The sequence below is a fragment of the Coregonus lavaretus genome (genome assembly GCF_964263955.1).
Source record: "Coregonus lavaretus genome assembly, chromosome: 22".
In the NCBI taxonomy this organism is placed as follows: Eukaryota; Metazoa; Chordata; class Actinopteri; order Salmoniformes; family Salmonidae; genus Coregonus; species Coregonus lavaretus.
Window position 1 is genome coordinate 7,875,200 of NC_140009.1, and position 20,881 is coordinate 7,896,080.

A 20,881-nucleotide genomic window follows, 5' to 3' on the forward strand; every position below is an offset into this window, starting at 1 on the left:
AAAGAACACAACAAAAGGGAATGCGTTCCAAATTATGTTTTGATACGCATAAATATCAAGTCTCTTGTTTTTCATTAGAAACATAGTAAAACTTAAATTAGCTGCAACACTGAAAATAAATGGCACTTAGATGGCATACTCCCAGTTCCTACCTGCACTCTAACCCTAACCACAGCATCCTCGTGTCAGTCTGATGCCATACTCAAGAGCAGGTTCCACAGCACTGTAACTCAAAGTGTGTGAGGTGAGGTTTGTGTGTGTGTGTGTGCGTGTGTGTGTGTGTGTGCATCGCTGCATCTCATTATTCATCATCTGCATTTTATAGAATTAAGGGTTTACAAAAATTGATTAGTAACACATTGATAAAAAACAGCATTAATCAATGTGCCACATACACGGAATCTGCACAAGGGGATGGAACTGGCACCAATTAATACAGCCATTAGTAAAAACTAAAAGGTCAAGTACACATCTTTTTTAAAAGAATCCAATGAATATCAAAAATCGATCAAGTTTCTTTTCCTCTCACATTCACAAAGCTCCCTGCCCCACAAACTAAAAACAAAGCAAGGTAACGTCCTGCATTAGGCAAAAAATCATGTGCTGCTGCGTTCGCGCATAAAGAATCTCCTGGTTAAGCCCGTTGTGTTGTGGTGTATTACAGGAAGGGGCCAGCAGGGGGCAGTCTGTCTGGGATATGGTTGGGGCACTGGAGAGCTGCAGTCTGGATTAAAGGGACAGGCTCGTCCCCATATCAGCCTGGAGGTACTGCTGTGGCCTGAGGAGGAGGAGGGTGAGAGGTCAAGGGGGGACAGGCCAGAGGTGGCATTGTGCTGATTCAGTCTCCCTAAAATCTCAGGTGAGGAGGGGAGACAGAGTGAGAGAGGGGTCTTACATGCAGTCATTCGGGCAACCCGTTCTCAGTTTCCTGAACAAAGTCACTGCACTCACAGTGAACATGGTTCAGCCTCCACTGGGCCGACCGTCTCCTCAACAACTCCTCCTCCTCTTCATCACCCCTCTCCCTGCCATCCTCATGCTGACTGGGCCGGCCCTCATCCCCTAACTGGTTGAGGAGAGGTGGGGAGCGGTCCCAGTCTGAGCGGCCCTCCTCAGCTGGGACTGGAGGACAGGAAGAGGAGGAGGAAGAGGGAGAGCGGTGCGCCCCTCCATTCAGCCCCAGCGCCTCCCTCAGGACCTCGGCCCCAGCCTCTCTCAGCAGGAGAGCAGGAGTGGCCAGGGTGGTCAGGTAGATGGCTGAGGCTGATTGGTCCGTTGAGGACACCAGGGCTTGGTCTCTTCCTCCTCTCCCCTCCCCAGGAATCAAGTTGCTGCGGTGCCCGTTCGGCTGGTGGTTGAAGTTGCCTAGCAACGCGAACATCCTGTCCACAGTCCCGTCAAAGTTGTCCCAGTCCTCCAGGCTGACATTGAAGTTGAGTTTGAGATCATAGGCGTGCTTGTCAAGTCTGTACAAGGGTTCAAGTTCTGACCAGTCCATTCCCGTTACCCCCGCAGTGGGCGCTTCTGAAGGGGCCACTCTCTCCTGCTGGACCCTATCCCTCCCAGCCTTCCCAAATCTGTCCTCTGATGAAACAAAACCACACAGACAAAACAGTGTCATCCACAGTAAACCTCTGTCTACCGTTGTGTCTGTACTCTGTACTCTCCTCTTCCCATCAGCACCACGTGAACACTGCTCCCAGTAAACTGGTCCCAGGACAGAGTTGTATTCATTTCTATATGAATGCTTGAATGGGTTCACTCTTTGACGTTCACACCAGGCTCTAGTATGTGAGGCAGCTACATCACCAAACACATAAGACACATGGACAGCAGCGTGTCAGAAAGAGAGAGAGACATTGTGAGGCACTGCCCTCTTATGAAAAGAGAAAGTCAACCAATAGAGGTAATAAAATGATTAAGGCAGATGCGCTGGGCGGTGGAGGTGGATGGCGCCCTCTACAGGTGACAATCAGCAGGACAGTATGAGATGTGAGCTGCCTAAACCGTGCAGGTTAGAATTACATCCATTCAGAGAGACAGGAGAGTGAGACAGACATGGTTAATAACTAGCAGAGAGCAGCATGCAAGCCTGGAAAAACCCAGAGTTGAAAGAACTAACGAAAAGAAAGAGAGGAAGAATGAGACGAAGAAAAGCCAAGTTAGAGGTGACTGTTTAGTGGCATCGTGAGGTTCCAGATGGATGTCCAAACTCACAGTGATTTGGAGGTGGGCCTCTTCACTTTTGGCCACTTTCTGCGTTGAAACTGCCTGATGCACAAGCAACAATAAGATAGACTGTTATCCAGCCCGTTCAAGCAGAGGAAAATAAGCCCTCAACCCTCTCCCAACCTCAGTTAGAAGGAATGTAGAGACAGTCAAGCATACAGTGAGTACTCCCCAGGGTTAGAAAAGTGCTCAGTGCAAAATCCCCCAAACCAGAAGTCATGCAAATGTAACAGGTCAAAGAATTACAGATTTTTGCAACCGTTCATTTTCTATTTTTTATTTTATTTTGTGAGTTGATTTCACCAAAATATTGTATTGTTCAGCATTTCGTGTAGTCTACAGATATTGGGAGAGTTAGTTGTGTAAGTGCGCCCTCTAGAGTGTTGGTTTGGTTATATACGGAGGGGTGTCATGCTTTTCTCAGTCTGCATTGTACTCGACTGAGAGAGGTATGTGTTCACTTCGGCGTGATATAAACTTGATATACCTGTTAAAACTAAAACGTTTCAGTGCACATAGTAACTTGTATGTATATTATATGATGAGTGTACGTACATTTAATCAAGCTGTGTCGTGAATTTAGCTATTTTTGAGAGTTTGAGAAATTGCTAACTTAGCTAACCTCGTGTTTTGTTTAGCTGTAAGTTAGCAATCGTCATTCTATCCTCTTGTGACGAAGCCCACGTTGTTCTTTTTATGTTAGGCGGATTCTGGTCGAGGGTAGAGTTTTGAACATTTTCTCTCTTTGATGTTGAACAGGTATGTATTCCCTATATCAGGTTAAAAATATGTGTTCATTTAAAATGTTTTCATGTATTGATTAGTGTTTAATGGCACTGAAAAGCTCAAATGTGAAGGATTACATGTTGCTTCGTGCATATTACTGTATGTATTACCTATTTGAAAGATGGTTTATGTCATGTTGCACAGTATTAATGTAAAGGCTAAAAGCTCAGAGTTTTTGGCAGAGATAACATGCAATATGACACATACATAAGATATACACCAGATGCAATGTTTATTTTCCAATTATGTTGTATTTTATTCCTTGTATTTTTGAATGTGATTATACTGAGTCTGCATTGTACTCGACTGAGAGAGGCGGATTCTGGTCGAGGGTAGAGTTTTGAACATTTTCTCTCTTTGATGTTGAACAGATTGAGAGAGTTGTACACAATAAAGTGCCTTCAAGTACGCCAGTGTCTTGTCTTCAGTGCACCGGAACACAACGCAGTAGTCGGCAACGAGCAGACCGCGCCGGCTACATTGGTGCCGTGACCCGGATTATCTTCGCTTCAGATCATCGCCAGGGTGATCGCCGGTGGTTGCTGTGACGAGTAGGAACCTCTTCGGAACGTTACAAGTATAAGGGCAAACATTAATGTGTAAATTGTAGCTCTTAATTGCTTACCTCAGCTACTTCTATCATTTAAAAAAAATTTTTTTCATATTCACATGTTCTGGTGATTCACATATCATTACCATAGTCTATTACAACTTTCTATTTTTTTAAAAAAATGACTGATGGTAAGGATGCGCAGACACCATTTAGTGTTGGAGATGCTGCAGGGGTAAGCCTGGGGAGGGGCAGGTTTATGAGTATGGTGGAGAGCACGCCGGTTAGGGGTGCTGGTATACTAGGCAGACCTGTACTCTCGTCCACACGCTTACGCACTGATGAATATTCCCCCGCACCACACATGCGTAGCTTAGGAGATGCTCCAGACATTGCAAGCAGCGTTAGTTCAGTGGGCTGTCCTACATTTTCATACACTCACACCCAAACAGATGAACATTCTCCACGTCAGCCAGTGTCTAGTTCACATGTGAGTTCTGCAGACCTAAGGAGTCTCATCACACAGTTAGCTCATGAAATAGGAGAGAACATTGCTAGCCAATTACAGAGATCTGTTGGTAGTGCAGATAACCAAACCACTCCTACGCCTAGCCTGAACTTAGGATATGGACAGTCTGATTTGAACATGACAGGAGTAAAGTTATTCATGAAGACAGATGTCAAAGAGCCGCCGTACTTCAGGGGTGATGGAACAGACAAACACACAGTGCATGAGTGGGAAGAGATTATGAGCGTTTACCTGAATAAGAGGGGTGTACACCCGCAAGAGCACTCCCAGGAGATAATGTCAAGACTAATGGGAAAGGCTAGAGACATTGTTAAAGTTACCCTGCGCAGTATGCCATCGCTGCAGCCAGCTGAGAACTCCAAGCTCGTCTTTGATATTCTGAAACAACATTTCAGTGAGTTAACCTACTCCTCTATGCCTTTAGCAGATTTCTATAACACACTTCCTCTGGCCGGAGAAAGTCCCATGGACTATTGGATACGCTTGAACAAGGCTGTGGATGTCGCAGATGAGTGTCTGAGAAGGCAGGGGCGAAACATTGAGGACCCCTCTCACGAAGTCACAATGATGCTGGTGAAACACTGTCCCGACCCCGCTCTTGCAAGTGTCCTAAAGTGCAAAACAGCTGAAAAGTGGACAGCAAATGAGATTCAGGAACACCTCGTTGAACATCAGAGAGAGGCTAGAACAATGTGTCAAGCCAAATCTTATCGGCCAAAGAACATTGGTGCACATGCTCAGGCATTAACCACAGAGACAGTCGCTGCTGAAAACCCAACAGACCTTACTGGTTACCCAAAGGCAATGGGGCTTCCATCCTCTCCTCAGACAGAGAGCATCTGCATGCAGTCTCTCATTGGCTTGCTGAACCGTGTGCTAGAGCAGACGGCACACACAACAGCAGTCGTGCCACCAAGCAGGGGGCCAGCAGCCATTGTTCAGAGTAGATGTAAAGTCTGTCAGTCTGCCGAACACTCAACTACTGCACACTGTAGACAGGCGAACCTCTGTATGGGCTGTTACAAGCCCGGCCACTGGAAGAGAGAATGCCAACAGCGCCGGCCAAGAATTAACGCTCAGCCACAGTTAGCGCACACACCACCTAACTCTGAGCAAGTTGGAGCCAGTTTAAACTAGATAGCTCACATACGGAAAGGGGATGTGTGAGCGTTGAAGATTCAACCCTTGAAGAAAGTGAAGAATTGAAGGAGATGTATGTCAATGTCTGTAAAGCAATGTCTGATAATTGCACGGTAATTGTTCAGAATATTCACAGAGTTGAGACGTTCAGTGAGTTATTTCACGCACCGGTGACAGTTAATGGCTGTGCTCAGTTGCAAGGGCTCCTCGATACAGGCTCAATGGCCTGCACGATAAGTGAAGAGGCAGAGCAGAGACTACTATCGGATAGCGTCTTGACCCCACATCAAGAACTCTCACAGCATATCATCCTTGTTGGCTGTGGAGGAGTACAAGTGCGCCCCAAGTGCATGTATGACATGGAACTAAGTCTGTATGGGGTAAGGTGCATGGTCCCAGTTCTGGTGATCACTGGTCAGAAAGACGACATAATAGTAGGCACCAACATGTTGAAACGTGTACTGCATCAGCTGAAAAACGAGAACAGTTATTGGACACTTATCTCGAGCAACACAAAAGGGTCTCCAGATGGCGAACAGTTTCTAGAAATGATGACCAGTCTCACAAGATGGAGGGGTGAAGATGTCCCAGGAAAAGTAGGGACAGTGAAGCTAACTCAGGCGGTGACTCTCCTTCCCAAACAAGAGTACCTGCTGTGGGGAAGACTGCCAAGTAATATACCCAAGTCACCTGGGAGTACAGTTATGGTGGAGCCTACAACCTCCAGGTGCGTGCCTCGGGGCATTATGGTGGGGAGAGTGGTAACACCGCTATGGGGAGATGGCTGGACTCCCATGAAAATCACTAATATCTCAGACAAACCACTCACACTGAAAAGGAACAGCAAGCTTGCGGACGTCTCTACTTGTGTTGCAGCTGAAGATCTCACACTGTTCCAGGGTTCCTGTCAGAGTGATGCTGGCTCTGTTGGAGTGACTCATGTGAAACAGGACGACAACGGTGACCTGAAAGACAGACTGCAGAAGTCTGGTCTAGGAAATGTCGACATTGATCATTGTGAAGCGAGCCCCTCCACCAAGCTCCAACTTGTGACATTGCTGGAGAAATATCAGGATATATTTTCAAAGCATCATCTTGACTGTGGAGAAGCCAAGGGCTTTGCCCATAGGATCCGCCTCACTGACGACCGTCCCTTCCGTCTTCCATATCGCAGAGTGCCGCCAGCCCACTATCAAAAGCTGCGCCAAGTTCTCACCGAGATGGAGGAACAGGAAATCATACGGAAATCAATGAGTGAATATGCTTCTCCACTCGTGATGGTTTGGAAGAAAAATGGCGACCTCCGGATATGCACAGACTTTCGATGGCTGAATGCAAGAACTATCAAGGATGCTCATCCTTTGCCCCATCAATCGGACTGCTTGGCTGCCCTTGGCGGTAATGCTGTCTTCAGCACCATGGACCTCACGTCTGGATTTTATAACTTGCCCATGCATGAAGAGGACAAGAAATACACTGCCTTTTCCTCCCCTTTAGGTCTGCACGAGTATAACAGAATGCCACAGGGGCTTTGCAACAGTCCAGCGTCCTTCATGAGGATGATGCTGAGTATCTTTGGCGATCTTAGCTTCAGCAGTCTCTTGTGCTACCTAGATGATCTCTTGATATTTGCCCCCAATGAACAGCAGGCCCTCAGCAGATTAGAGGTTGTTTTCCAGAGGCTACGGGAGCACAATCTAAAGTTGAGTCCAAAAAAATGCCATCTGTTGCGGAGATCTGTGAAGTTTCTCGGACACATCGTTGACAGTGACGGTGTTGCTGTTGACCCAGAGAAGGTCGAGGTCATCACCAAAATGTCAAAGAGGGACTTGATGGAAGATGATGGCTGCACTCCTTCAGTTCGCAGAGTGAAGTCGTTCCTGGGGATGGTATTTTATTACCAACACTACATACCAAATTGCTCCTCCATCGCAAAACCCCTGTTTGCTCTCACAGCTGGCCAGAAACGGAGAGGAAAGGCCGGGAAGTACAGTCAGAATGCGGGAGTCTACAGAAAGCTCAAACCTGCGGATTGGACCCTTGACTGCGATTCCGCTTTCGCTGGCCTTAAGGAGAAGCTCCTGAATTGTGTGGTCCTTAGCCATCCAGACTTTTCTAAGCCCTTGGTTCTGTCCATTGATGCGTCTCTTGATGGCCTTGGGGCAGTTCTGTCCCAGATACCAGAAGGAGAAACGAAGGCACGCCCGATCGCCTTTGCCAGCAAGACCCTCACTGGCTCACAAAAGAGGTATCCTGCTCACCGACTGGAGTTCTTGGCGCTCAAATGGAGTGTTTGTGAAAAATTCAGCCACTGGTTGAAAGGCCACACTTTTACAGTGTGGACCGACAATAATCCTTTGACCTATATAATGACCAAACCAAAACTTGATGCTTGCGAACAGAGGTGGGTGGCAAAGCTTTCCCCCTACACCTTCAGTATCAAACACATTCCTGGGGTAAAGAACATTGTGGCAGATGCCCTGAGTAGAGATCCGTTTGCTAAATCAGTGAGCCAAAGGTTGATCAGTGAGCCCTATGGAAGTCTTTTGGCCGAGGCGGAGGGAACCAAAGAGGAGAAAGTCCAAGATCTCTTCCGGAGTAAGACCCAGTGTCTCCAGGCACATGATGCAGGGTGCTGTGTAACTATGGACCCCACTCAAGACAGGCTGGCCTGCAGTCAAGAACCCTCTCATGTGAAATCTGCTTGTGAAGCTCATGTAGAGTGGGAAAGGGGAGCAGAGATAAGAGCAACACAGTTTCTCAATGTTCTTCCCCAGGCAGTGCCCTCAGAACAAGACACACTTCCAGCCCTCTCCATCGGCGAGCTGAGGCACAGCCAGGAAATAGATCCAGTTATCAGGGAAGTCCTGCCACTCATTCAGAGGGGTGAGCCACCACCTAGGCGAGGGAGGAGGAGGTTAGCTCTTACGACCCAGACACTGTGCAAGCAGTGGCATCATCTAAAAGTCCAGGACGGAGTCCTATATAGGGTAACCAAAGACCCATTAAGCAGAGAGAAGAGGTATCAGTTTGTGCTGCCTGCTAGCTTGAAGGCCAAAGCTCTCGCTGGTGTGCATGATTTCGCTGGGCATCAAGGGCAGGCTAGAACAGCACACCTCGCCCGACAGCGTTTCTTCTGGCCGCAAATGGGAAGAGACATCAAGGAATATGTGAAATGCTGCCAACGCTGTATCCTTGCAAAGACCCCTGAACCAGCTGCCCGAGCTCCCTTGGAGAGCATTCGCACTTCGGCACCCATGGAGCTGGTGTGCATTGATTTTTGGAGTGCTGAGGACTGTAAGCAAAGATCTGTCGATGTGTTAGTCATAACAGACCACTTTACAAAATTGGCTCATGCCTTTCCCTGCGTAAACCAAACTGCAAAGCAAATAGCAAAGAAGTTATGGGATAACGTATTCTGCATCTACGGTTTCCCAGAGCGAATACATTCTGATCAAGGGGCCAATTTTGAAAGCAAACTCATAGCTGAACTCCTCAGCCTCACAGGGATTATGAAATCACACACAACAACATACCATCCCATGGGAAATGGGCAAACTGAAAGGTTCAATAGGACACTTGGCAGTATGTTGCGTGCCCTACCCCTGACAGCTAAGCAACACTGGGCCCAACAGATACAGACTTTGACCTTTGCGTATAATGCCACCACTCATGAAACAACTGGATATCCTCCATTCTATTTGATGTATGGTCGAGTCCCCAGACTCCCAGTAGACATGGTCTTCAAACAAGTCTTGAGGGATCCAGTCGTGGTGAATTATAAGACCTATGCAGAGAAACTGATGGCGAACCTCCATGTGGCTGCCGACATAGCTCAGCAGCATGTGAGGAAAGGACAGCAACATCAAGCTGATGGCTACAACAAGAGAGTTCGTGGAACCCACTTGAACGTTGGCGACCGAGTTTTGTTAGCTAATAAAGCAGAGAGAGGGAAGAGGAAGTTAGCGGATAAGTGGGAAGCCACTATGTATACCATCATAGACCGGAACCCTCAGACTCACGTTTACAAAGTCAGAGACGAAAGTGGGAAAACAAAAGTTGTTCATCGGAATTTGATGTTGGACGTGAGCTTCTTGCCCATGCCAGAACTAAGCGATGAAGAGATGAATGGAGCTGCCTCGGATGTGGCCAGTGAGTTTCAGCCTCCTTCTGTTGATGCTTTGAGTGGCCTAGCAGTAGATGCTTCTGAGGACCGTACATGTTCGTGGTTAAACGCATCCTCTGACTCTGAGTCTATTGGAGAAGCTGATGAGTCTGAGATGGAGAATGAGATGCCCCACTCTCTGTCCAGGAAGTCTGTTCAACTGACACCCACGAGAGCCCAGTCTAAAGAGGTCAGAGGCCAAGGGGAAAATGAATACTCACCTGTGAGAGACTTGTCGGATTCCAGTGACCCCCCTGATTTGCACATGACTGACACTGACTCTGTTGCCCCAATTGATGTTCCTGACTTAGATGAGACAGGGTCTTCGGACGTCAATTCACCTGTTACACTGATTGATAGTCAGATACCCTCCCAAGTACAAGGGTTTGAAAGTCAGGTTGTCAGAACACGTACTGGCAGGGTTGTTAAGGCAGTCGATCACTTGATAGAGAACATGGTGCAAAAACCACTCACCAAGGGTTTTGTTACAGGAGTCAGAAGGTCACTGTCTTTCCGTTCTTTATTTTAGATACATTTTTGAGATTAAGATATTTTTTCTTTATTACCAGTAGTATGACCTGGGTCATGAGATGTTCATATTGGAGGGAAAGTATTCCAAGATTTCATATGATGTATAAGGCATCATATTCACTAGAAGGGGCAGTAGCCTGATCAACTGCTGTTTTCTTTTAACTTACTTTGTAAGTAGCTTTATACGCTGTATATGGGAAATGGAGTCCCAGGGCTATCTTGGACCAAGTGGACAAGAGATTTATTCTATATGTTTTTGGTTATTTTCCACCCTCGAAGTGTGAAGGATTTTGGTGAAATTAAAGAGGGGTGAATGTAACAGGTCAAAGAATTACAGATTTTTGCAACCGTTCATTTTCTATTTTTTATTTTATTTTGTGAGTTGATTTCACCAAAATATTGTATTGTTCAGCATTTCGTGTAGTCTACAGATATTGGGAGAGTTAGTTGTGTAAGTGCGCCCTCTAGAGTGTTGGTTTGGTTATATACGGAGGGGTGTCATGCTTTTCTCAGTCTGCATTGTACTCGACTGAGAGAGGTATGTGTTCACTTCGGCGTGATATAAACTTGATATACCTGTTAAAACTAAAACGTTTCAGTGCACATAGTAACTTGTATGTATATTATATGATGAGTGTACGTACATTTAATCAAGCTGTGTCGTGAATTTAGCTATTTTTGAGAGTTTGAGAAATTGCTAACTTAGCTAACCTCGTGTTTTGTTTAGCTGTAAGTTAGCAATCGTCATTCTATCCTCTTGTGACGAAGCCCACGTTGTTCTTTTTATGTTAGGCGGATTCTGGTCGAGGGTAGAGTTTTGAACATTTTCTCTCTTTGATGTTGAACAGGTATGTATTCCCTATATCAGGTTAAAAATATGTGTTCATTTAAAATGTTTTCATGTATTGATTAGTGTTTAATGGCACTGAAAAGCTCAAATGTGAAGGATTACATGTTGCTTCGTGCATATTACTGTATGTATTACCTATTTGAAAGATGGTTTATGTCATGTTGCACAGTATTAATGTAAAGGCTAAAAGCTCAGAGTTTTTGGCAGAGATAACATGCAATATGACACATACATAAGATATACACCAGATGCAATGTTTATTTTCCAATTATGTTGTATTTTATTCCTTGTATTTTTGAATGTGATTATACTGAGTCTGCATTGTACTCGACTGAGAGAGGCGGATTCTGGTCGAGGGTAGAGTTTTGAACATTTTCTCTCTTTGATGTTGAACAGATTGAGAGAGTTGTACACAATAAAGTGCCTTCAAGTACGCCAGTGTCTTGTCTTCAGTGCACCGGAACACAACGCAGTAGTCGGCAACGAGCAGACCGCGCCGGCTACATTGGTGCTGTGACCCGGATTATCTTCGCTTCAGATCATCGCCAGGGTGATCGCCGGTGGTTGCTGTGACGAGTAGGAACCTCTTCGGAACGTTACAAGTATAAGGGCAAACATTAATGTGTAAATTGTAGCTCTTAATTGCTTACCTCAGCTACTTCTATCATTTTACAATTTTTTTTTTCATATTCACATGTTCTGGTGATTCACATATCATTACCATAGTCTATTACAACTTTCTATTTTTTTAAAAAAATGACTGATGGTAAGGATGCGCAGACACCATTTAGTGTTGGAGATGCTGCAGGGGTAAGCCTGGGGAGGGGCAGGTTTATGAGTATGGTGGAGAGCACGCCGGTTAGGGGTGCTGGTATACTAGGCAGACCTGTACTCTCGTCCACACGCTTACGCACTGATGAATATTCCCCCGCACCACACATGCGTAGCTTAGGAGATGCTCCAGACATTGCAAGCAGCGTTAGTTCAGTGGGCTGTCCTACATTTTCATACACTCACACCCAAACAGATGAACATTCTCCACGTCAGCCAGTGTCTAGTTCACATGTGAGTTCTGCAGACCTAAGGAGTCTCATCACACAGTTAGCTCATGAAATAGGAGAGAACATTGCTAGCCAATTACAGAGATCTGTTGGTAGTGCAGATAACCAAACCACTCCTACGCCTAGCCTGAACTTAGGATATGGACAGTCTGATTTGAACATGACAGGAGTAAAGTTATTCATGAAGACAGATGTCAAAGAGCCGCTGTACTTCAGGGGTGATGGAACAGACAAACACACAGTGCATGAGTGGGAAGAGATTATGAGCGTTTACCTGAATAAGAGGGGTGTACACCCGCAAGAGCACTCCCAGGAGATAATGTCAAGACTAATGGGAAAGGCTAGAGACATTGTTAAAGTTACCCTGCGCAGTATGCCATCGCTGCAGCCAGCTGAGAACTCCAAGCTCGTCTTTGATATTCTGAAACAACATTTCAGTGAGTTAACCTACTCCTCTATGCCTTTAGCAGATTTCTATAACACACTTCCTCTGGCCGGAGAAAGTCCCATGGACTATTGGATACGCTTGAACAAGGCTGTGGATGTCGCAGATGAGTGTCTGAGAAGGCAGGGGCGAAACATTGAGGACCCCTCTCACGAAGTCACAATGATGCTGGTGAAACACTGTCCCGACCCCGCTCTTGCAAGTGTCCTAAAGTGCAAAACAGCTGAAAAGTGGACAGCAAATGAGATTCAGGAACACCTCGTTGAACATCAGAGAGAGGCTAGAACAATGTGTCAAGCCAAATCTTATCGGCCAAAGAACATTGGTGCACATGCTCAGGCATTAACCACAGAGACAGTCGCTGCTGAAAACCCAACAGACCTTACTGGTTACCCAAAGGCAATGGGGCTTCCATCCTCTCCTCAGACAGAGAGCATCTGCATGCAGTCTCTCATTGGCTTGCTGAACCGTGTGCTAGAGCAGACGGCACACACAACAGCAGTCGTGCCACCAAGCAGGGGGCCAGCAGCCATTGTTCAGAGTAGATGTAAAGTCTGTCAGTCTGCCGAACACTCAACTACTGCACACTGTAGACAGGCGAACCTCTGTATGGGCTGTTACAAGCCCGGCCACTGGAAGAGAGAATGCCAACAGCGCCGGCCAAGAATTAACGCTCAGCCACAGTTAGCGCACACACCACCTAACTCTGAGCAAGTTGGAGCCAGTTTAAACTAGATAGCTCACATACGGAAAGGGGATGTGTGAGCGTTGAAGATTCAACCCTTGAAGAAAGTGAAGAATTGAAGGAGATGTATGTCAATGTCTGTAAAGCAATGTCTGATAATTGCACGGTAATTGTTCAGAATATTCACAGAGTTGAGACGTTCAGTGAGTTATTTCACGCACCGGTGACAGTTAATGGCTGTGCTCAGTTGCAAGGGCTCCTCGATACAGGCTCAATGGCCTGCACGATAAGTGAAGAGGCAGAGCAGAGACTACTATCGGATAGCGTCTTGACCCCACATCAAGAACTCTCACAGCATATCATCCTTGTTGGCTGTGGAGGAGTACAAGTGCGCCCCAAGTGCATGTATGACATGGAACTAAGTCTGTATGGGGTAAGGTGCATGGTCCCAGTTCTGGTGATCACTGGTCAGAAAGACGACATAATAGTAGGCACCAACATGTTGAAACGTGTACTGCATCAGCTGAAAAACGAGAACAGTTATTGGACACTTATCTCGAGCAACACAAAAGGGTCTCCAGATGGCGAACAGTTTCTAGAAATGATGACCAGTCTCACAAGATGGAGGGGTGAAGATGTCCCAGGAAAAGTAGGGACAGTGAAGCTAACTCAGGCGGTGACTCTCCTTCCCAAACAAGAGTACCTGCTGTGGGGAAGACTGCCAAGTAATATACCCAAGTCACCTGGGAGTACAGTTATGGTGGAGCCTACAACCTCCAGGTGCGTGCCTCGGGGCATTATGGTGGGGAGAGTGGTAACACCGCTATGGGGAGATGGCTGGACTCCCATGAAAATCACTAATATCTCAGACAAACCACTCACACTGAAAAGGAACAGCAAGCTTGCGGACGTCTCTACTTGTGTTGCAGCTGAAGATCTCACACTGTTCCAGGGTTCCTGTCAGAGTGATGCTGGCTCTGTTGGAGTGACTCATGTGAAACAGGACGACAACGGTGACCTGAAAGACAGACTGCAGAAGTCTGGTCTAGGAAATGTCGACATTGATCATTGTGAAGCGAGCCCCTCCACCAAGCTCCAACTTGTGACATTGCTGGAGAAATATCAGGATATATTTTCAAAGCATCATCTTGACTGTGGAGAAGCCAAGGGCTTTGCCCATAGGATCCGCCTCACTGACGACCGTCCCTTCCGTCTTCCATATCGCAGAGTGCCGCCAGCCCACTATCAAAAGCTGCGCCAAGTTCTCACCGAGATGGAGGAACAGGAAATCATACGGAAATCAATGAGTGAATATGCTTCTCCACTCGTGATGGTTTGGAAGAAAAATGGCGACCTCCGGATATGCACAGACTTTCGATGGCTGAATGCAAGAACTATCAAGGATGCTCATCCTTTGCCCCATCAATCGGACTGCTTGGCTGCCCTTGGCGGTAATGCTGTCTTCAGCACCATGGACCTCACGTCTGGATTTTATAACTTGCCCATGCATGAAGAGGACAAGAAATACACTGCCTTTTCCTCCCCTTTAGGTCTGCACGAGTATAACAGAATGCCACAGGGGCTTTGCAACAGTCCAGCGTCCTTCATGAGGATGATGCTGAGTATCTTTGGCGATCTTAGCTTCAGCAGTCTCTTGTGCTACCTAGATGATCTCTTGATATTTGCCCCCAATGAACAGCAGGCCCTCAGCAGATTAGAGGTTGTTTTCCAGAGGCTACGGGAGCACAATCTAAAGTTGAGTCCAAAAAAATGCCATCTGTTGCGGAGATCTGTGAAGTTTCTCGGACACATCGTTGACAGTGACGGTGTTGCTGTTGACCCAGAGAAGGTCGAGGTCATCACCAAAATGTCAAAGAGGGACTTGATGGAAGATGATGGCTGCACTCCTTCAGTTCGCAGAGTGAAGTCGTTCCTGGGGATGGTATTTTATTACCAACACTACATACCAAATTGCTCCTCCATCGCAAAACCCCTGTTTGCTCTCACAGCTGGCCAGAAACGGAGAGGAAAGGCCGGGAAGTACAGTCAGAATGCGGGAGTCTACAGAAAGCTCAAACCTGCGGATTGGACCCTTGACTGCGATTCCGCTTTCGCTGGCCTTAAGGAGAAGCTCCTGAATTGTGTGGTCCTTAGCCATCCAGACTTTTCTAAGCCCTTGGTTCTGTCCATTGATGCGTCTCTTGATGGCCTTGGGGCAGTTCTGTCCCAGATACCAGAAGGAGAAACGAAGGCACGCCCGATCGCCTTTGCCAGCAAGACCCTCACTGGCTCACAAAAGAGGTATCCTGCTCACCGACTGGAGTTCTTGGCGCTCAAATGGAGTGTTTGTGAAAAATTCAGCCACTGGTTGAAAGGCCACACTTTTACAGTGTGGACCGACAATAATCCTTTGACCTATATAATGACCAAACCAAAACTTGATGCTTGCGAACAGAGGTGGGTGGCAAAGCTTTCCCCCTACACCTTCAGTATCAAACACATTCCTGGGGTAAAGAACATTGTGGCAGATGCCCTGAGTAGAGATCCGTTTGCTAAATCAGTGAGCCAAAGGTTGATCAGTGAGCCCTATGGAAGTCTTTTGGCCGAGGCGGAGGGAACCAAAGAGGAGAAAGTCCAAGATCTCTTCCGGAGTAAGACCCAGTGTCTCCAGGCACATGATGCAGGGTGCTGTGTAACTATGGACCCCACTCAAGACAGGCTGGCCTGCAGTCAAGAACCCTCTCATGTGAAATCTGCTTGTGAAGCTCATGTAGAGTGGGAAAGGGGAGCAGAGATAAGAGCAACACAGTTTCTCAATGTTCTTCCCCAGGCAGTGCCCTCAGAACAAGACACACTTCCAGCCCTCTCCATCGGCGAGCTGAGGCACAGCCAGGAAATAGATCCAGTTATCAGGGAAGTCCTGCCACTCATTCAGAGGGGTGAGCCACCACCTAGGCGAGGGAGGAGGAGGTTAGCTCTTACGACCCAGACACTGTGCAAGCAGTGGCATCATCTAAAAGTCCAGGACGGAGTCCTATATAGGGTAACCAAAGACCCATTAAGCAGAGAGAAGAGGTATCAGTTTGTGCTGCCTGCTAGCTTGAAGGCCAAAGCTCTCGCTGGTGTGCATGATTTCGCTGGGCATCAAGGGCAGGCTAGAACAGCACACCTCGCCCGACAGCGTTTCTTCTGGCCGCAAATGGGAAGAGACATCAAGGAATATGTGAAATGCTGCCAACGCTGTATCCTTGCAAAGACCCCTGAACCAGCTGCCCGAGCTCCCTTGGAGAGCATTCGCACTTCGGCACCCATGGAGCTGGTGTGCATTGATTTTTGGAGTGCTGAGGACTGTAAGCAAAGATCTGTCGATGTGTTAGTCATAACAGACCACTTTACAAAATTGGCTCATGCCTTTCCCTGCGTAAACCAAACTGCAAAGCAAATAGCAAAGAAGTTATGGGATAACGTATTCTGCATCTACGGTTTCCCAGAGCGAATACATTCTGATCAAGGGGCCAATTTTGAAAGCAAACTCATAGCTGAACTCCTCAGCCTCACAGGGATTATGAAATCACACACAACAACATACCATCCCATGGGAAATGGGCAAACTGAAAGGTTCAATAGGACACTTGGCAGTATGTTGCGTGCCCTACCCCTGACAGCTAAGCAACACTGGGCCCAACAGATACAGACTTTGACCTTTGCGTATAATGCCACCACTCATGAAACAACTGGATATCCTCCATTCTATTTGATGTATGGTCGAGTCCCCAGACTCCCAGTAGACATGGTCTTCAAACAAGTCTTGAGGGATCCAGTCGTGGTGAATTATAAGACCTATGCAGAGAAACTGATGGCGAACCTCCATGTGGCTGCCGACATAGCTCAGCAGCATGTGAGGAAAGGACAGCAACATCAAGCTGATGGCTACAACAAGAGAGTTCGTGGAACCCACTTGAACGTTGGCGACCGAGTTTTGTTAGCTAATAAAGCAGAGAGAGGGAAGAGGAAGTTAGCGGATAAGTGGGAAGCCACTATGTATACCATCATAGACCGGAACCCTCAGACTCACGTTTACAAAGTCAGAGACGAAAGTGGGAAAACAAAAGTTGTTCATCGGAATTTGATGTTGGACGTGAGCTTCTTGCCCATGCCAGAACTAAGCGATGAAGAGATGAATGGAGCTGCCTCGGATGTGGCCAGTGAGTTTCAGCCTCCTTCTGTTGATGCTTTGAGTGGCCTAGCAGTAGATGCTTCTGAGGACCGTACATGTTCGTGGTTAAACGCATCCTCTGACTCTGAGTCTATTGGAGAAGCTGATGAGTCTGAGATGGAGAATGAGATGCCCCACTCTCTGTCCAGGAAGTCTGTTCAACTGACACCCACGAGAGCCCAGTCTAAAGAGGTCAGAGGCCAAGGGGAAAATGAATACTCACCTGTGAGAGACTTGTCGGATTCCAGTGACCCCCCTGATTTGCACATGACTGACACTGACTCTGTTGCCCCAATTGATGTTCCTGACTTAGATGAGACAGGGTCTTCGGACGTCAATTCACCTGTTACACTGATTGATAGTCAGATACCCTCCCAAGTACAAGGGTTTGAAAGTCAGGTTGTCAGAACACGTACTGGCAGGGTTGTTAAGGCAGTCGATCGCTTGATAGAGAACATGGTGCAAAAACCACTCACCAAGGGTTTTGTTACAGGAGTCAGAAGGTCACTGTCTTTCCGTTCTTTATTTTAGATACATTTTTGAGATTAAGATATTTTTTCTTTATTACCAGTAGTATGACCTGGGTCATGAGATGTTCATATTGGAGGGAAAGTATTCCAAGATTTCATATGATGTATAAGGCATCATATTCACTAGAAGGGGCAGTAGCCTGATCAACTGCTGTTTTCTTTTAACTTACTTTGTAAGTAGCTTTATACGCTGTATATGGGAAATGGAGTCCCAGGGCTATCTTGGACCAAGTGGACAAGAGATTTATTCTATATGTTTTTGGTTATTTTCCACCCTCGAAGTGTGAAGGATTTTGGTGAAATTAAAGAGGGGTGAATGTAACAGGTCAAAGAATTACAGATTTTTGCAACCGTTCATTTTCTATTTTTTATTTTATTTTGTGAGTTGATTTCACCAAAATATTGTATTGTTCAGCATTTCGTGTAGTCTACAGATATTGGGAGAGTTAGTTGTGTAAGTGCGCCCTCTAGAGTGTTGGTTTGGTTATATACGGAGGGGTGTCATGCTTTTCTCAGTCTGCATTGTACTCGACTGAGAGAGGTATGTGTTCACTTCGGCGTGATATAAACTTGATATACCTGTTAAAACTAAAACGTTTCAGTGCACATAGTAACTTGTATGTATATTATATGATGAGTGTACGTACATTTAATCAAGCTGTGTCGTGAATTTAGCTATTTTTGAGAGTTTGAGAAATTGCTAACTTAGCTAACCTCGTGTTTTGTTTAGCTGTAAGTTAGCAATCGTCATTCTATCCTCTTGTGACGAAGCCCACGTTGTTCTTTTTATGTTAGGCGGATTCTGGTCGAGGGTAGAGTTTTGAACATTTTCTCTCTTTGATGTTGAACAGGTATGTATTCCCTATATCAGGTTAAAAATATGTGTTCATTTAAAATGTTTTCATGTATTGATTAGTGTTTAATGGCACTGAAAAGCTCAAATGTGAAGGATTACATGTTGCTTCGTGCATATTACTGTATGTATTACCTATTTGAAAGATGGTTTATGTCATGTTGCACAGTATTAATGTAAAGGCTAAAAGCTCAGAGTTTTTGGCAGAGATAACATGCAATATGACACATACATAAGATATACACCAGATGCAATGTTTATTTTCCAATTATGTTGTATTTTATTCCTTGTATTTTTGAATGTGATTATACTGAGTCTGCATTGTACTCGACTGAGAGAGGCGGATTCTGGTCGAGGGTAGAGTTTTGAACATTTTCTCTCTTTGATGTTGAACAGATTGAGAGAGTTGTACACAATAAAGTGCCTTCAAGTACGCCAGTGTCTTGTCTTCAGTGCACCGGAACACAACGCAGTAGTCGGCAACGAGCAGACCGCGCCGGCTACATTGGTGCTGTGACCCGGATTATCTTCGCTTCAGATCATCGCCAGGGTGATCGCCGGTGGTTGCTGTGACGAGTAGGAACCTCTTCGGAACGTTACAAGTATAAGGGCAAACATTAATGTGTAAATTGTAGCTCTTAATTGCTTACCTCAGCTACTTCTATCATTTTAAAAAATTTTTTTTCATATTCACATGTTCTGGTGATTCACATATCATTACCATAGTCTATTACAACTTTCTATTTTTTTAAAAAAATGACTGATGGTAAGGATGCGCAGACACCATTTAGTGTTGGAGATGCTGCAGGGGTAAGCCTGGGGAGGGGCAGGTTTATGAGTATGGTGGAGAGCACGCCGGTTAGGGGTGCTGGTATACTAGGCAGACCTGTACTCTCGTCCACACGCTTACGCACTGATGAATATTCCCCCGCACCACACATGCGTAGCTTAGGAGATGCTCCAGACATTGCAAGCAGCGTTAGTTCAGTGGGCTGTCCTACATTTTCATACACTCACACCCAAACAGATGAACATTCTCCACGTCAGCCAGTGTCTAGTTCACATGTGAGTTCTGCAGACCTAAGGAGTCTCATCACACAGTTAGCTCATGAAATAGGAGAGAACATTGCTAGCCAATTACAGAGATCTGTTGGTAGTGCAGATAACCAAACCACTCCTACGCCTAGCCTGAACTTAGGATATGGACAGTCTGATTTGAACATGACAGGAGTAAAGTTATTCATGAAGACAGATGTCAAAGAGCCGCCGTACTTCAGGGGTGATGGAACAGACAAACACACAGTGCATGAGTGGGAAGAGATTATGAGCGTTTACCTGAATAAGAGGGGTGTACACCCGCAAGAGCACTCCCAGGAGATAATGTCAAGACTAATGGGAAAGGCTAGAGACATTGTTAAAGTTACCCTGCGCAGTATGCCATCGCTGCAGCCAGCTGAGAACTCCAAGCTCGTCTTTGATATTCTGAAACAACATTTCAGTGAGTTAACCTACTCCTCTATGCCTTTAGCAGATTTCTATAACACACTTCCTCTGGCCGGAGAAAGTCCCATGGACTATTGGATACGCTTGAACAAGGCTGTGGATGTCGCAGATGAGTGTCTGAGAAGGCAGGGGCGAAACATTGAGGACCCCTCTCACGAAGTCACAATGATGCTGGTGAAACACTGTCCCGACCCCGCTCTTGCAAGTGTCCTAAAGTGCAAAACAGCTGAAAAGTGGACAGCAAATGAGATTCAGGAACACCTCGTTGAACATCAGAGAGAGGCTAGAACAATGTGTCAAGCCAAATCTTATCGGCCAAAGAACATTGGTGCACATGCTCAGGCATTAACCACAGAGACAGTCGCTGCTGAAAACCCAACAGACCTTACTGGTTACCCAAAGGCAATGGGGCTTCCATCCTCTCCTCAGACAGAGAGCATCTGCATGCAGTCTCTCATTGGCTTGCTGAACCGTGTGCTAGAGCAGACGGCACACACAACAGCAGTCGTGCCACCAAGCAGGGGGCCAGCAGCCATTGTTCAGAGTAGATGTAAAGTCTGTCAGTCTGCCGAACACTCAACTACTGCACACTGTAGACAGGCGAACCTCTGTATGGGCTGTTACAAGCCCGGCCACTGGAAGAGAGAATGCCAACAGCGCCGGCCAAGAATTAACGCTCAGCCACAGTTAGCGCACACACCACCTAACTCTGAGCAAGTTGGAGCCAGTTTAAACTAGATAGCTCACATACGGAAAGGGGATGTGTGAGCGTTGAAGATTCAACCCTTGAAGAAAGTGAAGAATTGAA

The 20,881-nt window shown here is 46.3% G+C and overlaps 1 pseudogene across 1 annotated transcript in view; it reads right to left on the reverse strand.

Annotated features, from left to right (window-relative positions):
* Positions 1–901: 901 nt before the first annotated feature.
* Positions 902–20,881, reverse strand: part of LOC311149482 (extracellular sulfatase Sulf-2-like) — a 43,857-nt pseudogene continuing 23,877 nt past the window's right edge. Inside the window, exon 11 of the transcript in view lies at positions 902–1,584. The product of the transcript in view is annotated as an extracellular sulfatase Sulf-2-like (transcript). The remainder of the gene's footprint in view (positions 1,585–20,881) is intronic.